Raw genomic sequence first — 10029 nt, 5'->3', positions numbered from 1 at the left:
GGGGGGGGGTTATTTATTTAGAAATATTTTATGGCTGTAATTTAGCTGTATTTGTCCATCATTCAAGCATCAACTTACGTGTCCCAAATGAATAAATTTCATGGTCATTTAATTTATATAATTATTTCATAAAATTTAGTTTTTATTCATTTTCTCCTTTGTTACGGTATAAAACAAAATCTATTCAACTTTAAAATTTAGAACACGTAATTACTTTTTTCTTTTTTTCTATCACATAAAACGTTTTTTCCATCTCAAATAAAAGTCATAAAGCTTTGGCTAAGGACCAAAAAAATAATGTTCATTTGACTTTTCACATTACAGTATTCACGCTACTTAATTATTGCGTAGTCGCCACTTTTTTTTAATAAACTTACAAGTACACATTTAATTTTGCAAAATAAACAAAATTTTGCCAACAATATTTTACTGGCAGAGGATGAAATCACCTCAACCATTTAGCAAATATACTAAATAAACTTATTACTTATTTTTCTATTCGTTTTATCTGTTATATTTAAATTTTATATTAAGAAATAATTGAATGTTATCGTAAAAGTGAATCTAACCAGAAACTGAAATGGTCCACTTTATATATATATATATATATATATATATTTGTACGAGTACGACAACTTGGTGACTTGTGAGTTTTTCACCCACACATAAAAATAAATACACCCACTTCAATTTTACAATTCAATTGTCACAATCATCATTTTAATTAATTAATAATACAAGCTAGTACAATCTCATAAAGTCCAAACTCAATCAAGATTTCATCTTCACAGTTTCACCAAGGTCATTATTATTAGGAAAAAGGATTTCATATATCTTTTAATTTTATTATTTATAGTTTATATATTCTTCGTTACGAAGATAACTTATAATTTGCATCTTATATAGATAGTATATATTTACTCTATTCCATCAATAAGAAGTGGAATTTTTTTTAAATTATTTTTAAAATATATGTATAGAATCCATATGAAGTATATTTGATCTTCTTCGCACGTATTTTTTAATCTTTTTATTTCAATGATCAATGTAAATTTAATACTATAATGGTCAATTCTGTTCATGTTTCACTAAATTTTTATAGATGTCTTATTATTTTTTTACAAATACTAAAACTAAATTACAATATAGCCATAAAAAAATAAGCCTTTTTTTTTCTTTACACTAAAGAATGAAAGAAAAAAATAAAACATTCTAATAATGATAATTAAAAAAGTTACAAAATAATTTATGTATAAAAAAAATTAAAATACACCTTAAGTTTTGCTATAAGAATCATATACACCCCTACATGAATTTATTTTAAAATTTAAAGTAAAAATAAATTCAAAACTAGTTTTGTTACTTCCGTTAGATAAAGAGCAATGTGAACTCCTTTTGTAAGGATAGGATATATGTCAGCCATTTATATAACAGTAACGATATATATGAAACACTTTTATAACGAGAGTTTTATCTTATTCTAAATAATAAAATTGAAAAGTATATATATCAGACCATTTTTCCTATTATTAAATGGAAAAGAATAGCAAGCTAGAACAAAAATGTGTAATTGATGTCATGATTTGCTGACCAGACAAGTCTAAAATTTGTCCAAGTGGTTAAAACTTTATTAATCTTTCTTGTCTTGTGTAACATATTTTTCAAAAATTAAGTACTAAAAAGAGTTTAGTCACAAGTGGTTGGAATATATCAAATTTGTTAATTATATTTTAAACAAAAAGATATGAATTTAATGTTAAAATATCTCACCGTACGGATCAGAATCTTTGAAGTTTGAACTAATTGCCAACTATTAATTTGGATTTGCTGTATGAAACGTCTCTTTTAAATATCAATCAAGTGTTTGAAAGTTTCAAAATTGTCAAATATTTGAAAATCTTTTCAAATTTAAAATCTATCAAATTGTGTTAAAGTCAGATTAAATTTAAATTCATATAAAAAAAAAACTCCACATTATAGTGTAAACTGTAAAATATTTCATAATAAAGAAATTTCATATAGAGCTTGAACCCAAAACTTCTGATTAAAAAGAAAAAAATACGAGTAATTCTATGATAAAATATTTTAATTGATTTATTTTGATTCTACATTATGCCATAATCACAATACTTAGCATCAAATTTAATCACAGTTTGTCTTTTCTTTTAACACACACAAGTCTGCACGATGTATATATTAATCTGACATAATTTAATCATATTAAATTACGTGGCATGATCTGTGCTCACGTTGTTATGATAATATTAGTCAAATACAATTGTATTAATCATACAGATATGATAATTTGCAATTATTGTTAATCACTAAGATTAAAATTAATTCAGAGAAGTTACTTGAGATTTTTTAAATCAAAATTCAAATGCTGATATTTTTTTTTGTTCCAAAACTGCCCTTTCCTGGTCTTAAATTATTGGATGGTATTGTTTTATTATGTAAATATCTCATCAAATCTTTTATTTTGTTTGTGTCGGAACTCTTTAGAGTTATTTTAAATAATATTGGCTTTTGAATCTTTAAAAATAAAGTTTGATGTGAATAAAAAATCGAGAAAAAATTGATTTTTTTAGAAATAAAGTGTGATGTGAATAGACAATAGAGAAAATTGAAGTCAAAGTTCATTTTTTAGATAGAAATTTGTGTGCTTATACGAATGTTTTTTTTTTTTAATTATTAAAAGATTTGATAAAGAGAGTTTTCGCTTGTATTGTATCACTAGTAAAATTATTCGCGCTTCGCGCGATTATATAAAATATTTATAAGATAATAATATGAAATATATAATATTTAGGTTAGTATCGAATCTATAGATAATATTTATATTTCTCCTCGTCTGCGATATTATAGACTTTTTTAAAACATATAAAATATATTTATTTGTTTTGTATATGTATATATTAGAACAAAATATTCACCGTAGTGAAGTAAATGGAATAAGGGATAATATGTTGAAATAACAATATATTGTATTAGGTTGAAAATATTTTAGATGTTTTAATTTTCTCTATCTTTTCTAGGAGTAGTGATGTTCTATCCGAACTCTGATTTCGTCAAAACAAAATTGTTTTCTTTTATTTTATTATTACATTTGCTTATTATAATTTTTTAAACACTAATTAAATACTTATAAGATTTATGAAAAATGAAGCATATAAAGTCATGATTCATATTTAGTAATAAACTTTACAAGTAAGATGAAGAGACATGAGTTATAAATAATTCAAATGTATAATTTTATTAGCCACTAAATGTATTACTAATTATGTATTGATTTTATTTGTACAATAAAAAAAAAAAAAGGTGTGAAAATACAAAAAATGAACCAAGAAATATAATAATTGGTGACTACATAAAAATTATATATACATTTCAAAGCAAAAAGAACGACGACATATTGTTACATACGCAAAAAATGACATCATGAAAATAATAATATATTTTTCAATTACTTTTTATAATTTATAATAAAAGTGAAACTAATCATCATAAATTTTGTTGCTGTTAAAATGAAATAATTATATTTATTTTTTTTATAACAAAGAGAAAATAGAATACTAAAGGATCAAATGATTAGCATTGACAATATAATACATTTAGCTAAATTATTTACATAAATCAAAATTTTACAAACTCTAGCAAAAGTAACCAAGTTGCTAATAAATTTCAAAGTGAAAAAATAATCTCTAATTATGCTTCATTTTTTTTCCTTGTACCATCTTTCTTTGCAAAGAGATCCGCCATCATGTTTTGATCGATATGTCAAACTCTTTATATATGCAACCAACTGAATTAAAAAAAAGCATATACGAATTAAAAATAATTATGTCAAAAGAAAGAACGAAATATAAACCATATTTAATATATTTATATATTATCTTTTCAATAGTAATAACAATACTAAATAATAATTATTTCTTGAAATCTAACAAATATTATAATCAAACTATATTATATATGGAAAACTAACTATTAGAAAGAGTAATTGCATACGGACAAAACATTGTTAAGAATTAAAGATATTTTTTTAATCATACTTACTTGATATATTATAATACAAACATAAAAATATATATTAAGAAAGCATGTCTAAGTACATAAAAATAAAAAGAAAGACTTAAGAATGAAATATATCTTACCTTCATATATATTTTTTTTGTTACATGTTAGCTAATTCACAAACAAGTATTATGAAGAAGAGAAATTATAACTTTGTAGGTGAATCTTCATGAAAATAAATATGAATCTATTTAGACAAAATAAAGGAAATGAAAAAATAAGGACTTGAGAATGATATATTTATTAACTTCATGTACTTTTTTTTTTGGTTACATGTTAGTTTCCTTCACAAATCAAATACGAATTTATATAGACAAAAATAGAGGAAATAAAAAATAAAAATTTCAATGAAGTATTTCTTACCTTCATGTACTTCTTTTTTTGTTACAAATCAAACTTATATGATGAAAAAAGAAAGAATAATTGTGAATGTGAATCTTCATGAAACTAATATAAATTTATAGGCAAAATAAAGGAATTCCATAAGACACATAAACTTATAAATTTAAATTGGAGGTTATGAATATAAAAATTATGAGAGTCATGAATATTATTAAAAGTAAAAATTAAAGAGGGGCAAGTCATGGGTAGTAACTCCTAGTGAATAAATTCAAAAATAAAATAAAAATACTTAAAATGTAAAAGAAATAATACTATGATTTCATGATTAGAAGTGAGATAAACAAATAGAAAAAAAATATAGAGAGTTTTTTTTTTATAAATGTTCATACATTAATAAAGTACTTATTTGTATATTTGTATAAATGAAGTAATATATTTTTACAATAAAATAATTAATTTAAATTTAAAAAAATCAAAAATAAATAAATTATGTTACTCTTTTAATTATAAGTGAGATAAACAAATAAAAAATATCAAGAGTTTTTGTTATAAATGACTCACCATTAATAAAATATTTATTTGTAATAAATTTAAGTAATTTTTTATGATATATAATTAAAAAAAAATTTAAAAAAAAGATGGAAAAAGCTAAATGCAAATGGAGGTCATATAGAGGTGCCACATCACCTCCTCTATGATCCTCATTTATATATATATATTGATTTTTTGACTTCACTCTCAGTTTTTATCAATGAATTTACTTCTTGTACATAATTTTTTACAAGACAAATATTAAGTTTTTGTGTAATTTGTTATTTACTTTGAGTTTGATGAAATTATTAAAGTGTAGGTATCAATAATAGATATTTATTTTATCTTGGGAGGAAGTAATTCATAACAAAGAAAGAATAAAATTTTAAGGATACATAGTTAATTTTTGTGGTTGGAATTTTTGTTTTCCTTAAAACAGTTTCTAATTTCTAATTTTTTTTCCCAGTTACTAAAACTTTTCTAATTTAATTTAAAAAAGCGAAAACATCAAACAAAAATCTTAATTTTTTTTTTTGGTATATATGAGATGTCATGTTTTTTAACACTACTTTTAATTATTAATGTGAGATACAGTGAATTTTTTTCCATTCTGGCACTCTTTTAGACTTATTTAATTATACCAGATATCACGTGTCCGCATCAGCGCAGACCCAACGTATGTTAGTTTTTTTCTTTTAATTTATGTGACACAAATAAAATTTGAAAAAGTGAACTAAATTTTTATGAATTTTTTTAAAAATATTTTAAATTGTTAATTTATGTACCTTTTGTATCATTTTCGAATAATATATGTTACTACATTTGTTTTATTTTATGTGATTTTAGGAAAGACAATGTAATTTCTTATATGATTCTCACATATTTTTAGTTGTCATTTTACTGTGATTCATAGTATTTTTTTAGTTCTCACTTATTTTCAAACAATATATGCAACTTTTTTTTGTCCGATAAAAATAAGAAATCAACCAAATTTCATTATGTTTTTTTTAACTATATTTTTCTAAAAATATATTAAATTGTAATATTGCGTTTTTAAGCTTCTTCTTTATGTATTTTTCAAACATGTAACAGATTAGAAATTAAAATGAAGAATTAAAGTTTTTAAATCATTATATTTTTATATTCAAAATGTTTAAATCTATATGCACAAATTAATAGAAGGAAGACAATTAATTTTTTTCAAAAAGAAAATATATGAAAGCTCATTTAACTATAACACACACACACCCACGCACGCACGTACACACACACATTTTCGATTTATATGAACTTATTTTTAATTTTATTTCGAAAAGGAAATAACTTCTGAATTTTAAATTTTTTTATATAGTATATTTAAGATCACAAAATTTAAAAATATTTCAACACACAAAAATTAAACATACATATAAATTTTAATTTTAATTTTGATTGGTTTCACCTAATATTATACTTGATATGTAATTATTAAAAGTCAAGCGTAATCATTATTTATTTATTTCCATATAATAAATAGATATCACAATAATTCATAAAAATGAAGAAATAACAAAAGATGAGGTAACACTAATAATAATAACTAAAAATGTTTCTAGAACTATTGCTTTCATGAAATTATATTTTTACCTTTGATCATTATTCACTTCATATATAGAAAGACGTTTCTAAAATTATTTATTCTTGATAGATTTTTGTTAGAATGAAATTACATTTTTATTCTTAATCGTCTTTAATACAAATATATCATTCTATTCATTGTTATTTGTAAAGTTACTTTTTAACATCTTTTTCTTTAATTTCAAATCTAACATATATTATTAATTTTATCACACTTATTTATTTTCAAGTATATTAATTAGAGTCAAATATAGATGGAAATAATTAATTCATGATAAATTTTTATATAAAAAGTAGGCATTTTTATAAGCACAATGAATAGAAAGAATCTTAAGAATTAAATTAAAATAACAGTAAAATAGAGTAATAATAAAATAGATATCACAATAACTCACAAAAGAAAAGAAAATGAAGTAACAACAAATAAGTTAATGGTAATAACAATAACTTAAGATGTTTCTAGAACTATTTAATTTTTTTGTTATCAATCTTGATAGATTTTTGTTAGCGTGAAATTATATTTTTGTCTTAACCATTATCCACTTTATATATAAAATATGTTTCTAGAATTATTTCTTATCTTTTTTAATAGAGTTTTATCAGCGTAAAACTATATTTTTGCCCTTGATCATCCTCCCACTTCACTCTTCTATATAATAAAATACTAATATTCTTAGGCCCCTACTCAGTACGATTTAATATGTGTATAATTTACACATACAAATGTATAAATAAAAAGGAATATGTAGATACACATTTAAAAATTTATTACTACAGACCATATATATTTATAATTTGTAGAACTTTTTAAGAAAAATTTAAACTAGGATAGACATTATTATTATTATTATTATTATTATTATTATTATTATTAATGTGGTGGGGTGGGGGGTGAGTCAGTGGGGACTTCAATGAAAGATTTTAGAGGGACCCCGTTTTTAGTAGGTGGGCGTAGGCTACACCTATGCTATATTTTTTAATTACACGTTTTTGATTAATTAAACTTAAATATAAAGAATTAACTTTAAATGATATTTAAGCCATAAAATAAAAAGTAAAGGGTGTGGGGGGGGGATCTGATTTTTAAATTTATTTTAAATTATTTTTAACTTAATTTATTTTAAATTATCTTTTAACTTATTTTAATTTATTTTTATATTTGTCTAACATTTTTAAAAGTTTTTACTGAACTTAAAAATAATTTTGATCAATCTTTAAACCAATTCAGATAACTTTTGAAAAGCAAAATAGTAAATTTTTAAAAAAGAATATGTTGAATTAAATAAGGCCTTAGCCCATTTTGTGCAAATGGAACCCAAAATCCATTTGACAAAGTATGAGGGAATTTTACAAAAATATTGTCTGCCATGTAATAGATATGCCTTTCATATTAAGACAAATCGTGGAGCAGCGGTAAAACTGTTTCATAATTAATAAAAAAATTTATATTTAAATTTTGAATATAAAATTTTTTTTTGTTGAAAGTGTAATTTTCGAATAAACCTTATAACGCGTGATCTAAATTTATTCGAAACTCCATTTCAAATTTCAAACGGTTTGAACCGAAAGAGAAACTAAAATATATATTTATATACATACGTCTCATAGAGAAAGATATTTCATTTTCACCTATGAGAAAGAAAAAATAAAAAATGTTTTTGTAAAGTTGAAGGCTGAAGTGAATAGTTATTCAAGAATGGCCTACAGTGATTCATGCATATTTCATGTTAGATAAATAATTTTCAAGACGCAATCAATGGATAGTTATCAAAAGTTGGTATATATCAACTTTTTACGTAGATATTTTAATTAGACTTTATTATTTTAAATATGATATTAATATTATTTTAACATTTTTCACAATCAGCTGTTGACCTCAAAATGTATATTTAACAAAATATGTGTAATTATTATTATTAAACGATCAATTATTATCATATCAATACATTTAAAAGATAATGTCGGCGTGAACAATAGGCCATAAGCTTAGAAAGATAATAGGAGAGGTAGGGACTGGAAAATAGGGAGAAGAAGATAGAAAATAAAATAAACATGATAAATAAGCTATTCACCCGTCATCAATGAGTGTATCACACTCACTTTGGTACATCAATAAAAAAAAGTCAAAATGACACAGGGTGACATGACATAAGACGTCTAAAATGAATAAATTTAGTTACTGTTTGACTATAGATTTTTAAATATTGTTGGAAAACATTATTTGTGTTAAAATTTGGGTGAAATTTCATAATGTGTTTAGCCATACTATTTGAGAAACATATTTCATTTTTTTACGAAATATGATTTATATCCATAAGTTTTAAAAACTATCAAAACTAACTATAAGTTTGTATTACAAGTCAATTTGATCTTCATTGTAACAAATAACAAGTAGTGCCCATGACACTTGAGGAATATGGTAGTTCGGAGTGAGTGCAACAAGGATCATTAATTCCATACATCGTGAAGTAGACAAAGCATATGACTTTGTTACCATGAGCCCATTTTTCATCATTTTCATCAATAACAATATCATCACTTTCATATTAACTGAATATTTCATCACTACTTTAGTGTTTACGTAAATAATTTATGTAATACAACGAAAACAACTACTATATAGAAGGTGTTTTTGTAAAAGATAAAAGTTTGATGTAAAATATAAATTTTCAAAAGATTCTAAATAATGAAATTTGACACAAATACTATTTTTCTTTAGAATTAAGAATTTAAGTTATTTATCGAATTGTATAAACAAACTCTATATATCAAATTTCCTCCCAAATTTTACTTGAAAAAACTATAGCCAAACAGGCCTTAGTTGGGGTGTTTAAGGTAATTGCAACTTTACATAGTCATCAACAAGTTTTGATCTATTTTCAAGTATCAAATAAAGTATGACACAATTAACTATTTTATACTATTTAATGCATGTTCATTTGACATAAAATAATTTTTTTTTAGGAGTTATATTACTAAAGTATTTTATTAATAATATTTTTAAAATCACAAATATTTCTGTTAATTCAACTTTTATCTCTCTTTTTAATTAATACTCTTTATATAATTTATGTTCTCATCCATCAAAACCTAAATTAACAAATATTTCATCCAAAAGATTAATTTTAACAGAAAAATTAAAAAGTTCAAATTAATTTTATAAATACAATAATCTGAGTAATCAACAATTTATCACATGAAAATATTCTTGTATGTGCCCATGTCATCATGACCTTTTCAGTCATATAATACTCTATAGAGTTGTAATATTTACGGGAAAACTATAGTAATAAAATATGACATTATAATATTTTATTTGAAGATATAATTAAAAATTTAAAAATTATTTGGAGTACAAATTATATGGTTCATATAGAAACTTTATCAGTAAAAAACTTCAGACCTTCCGACTTCTATTGTTTTGTTTTGATTTAGATTATAGATTTAAAAAACCGACACAATTGG

Source organism: Solanum pennellii, chromosome 1, assembly GCF_001406875.1.
Source record: "Solanum pennellii chromosome 1, SPENNV200".
Classification (NCBI taxonomy): Eukaryota; Viridiplantae; Streptophyta; class Magnoliopsida; order Solanales; family Solanaceae; genus Solanum; species Solanum pennellii.
The sequence above is the reverse complement of the archived record's forward strand: the minus strand, read 5'-3'. Positions refer to the sequence as shown.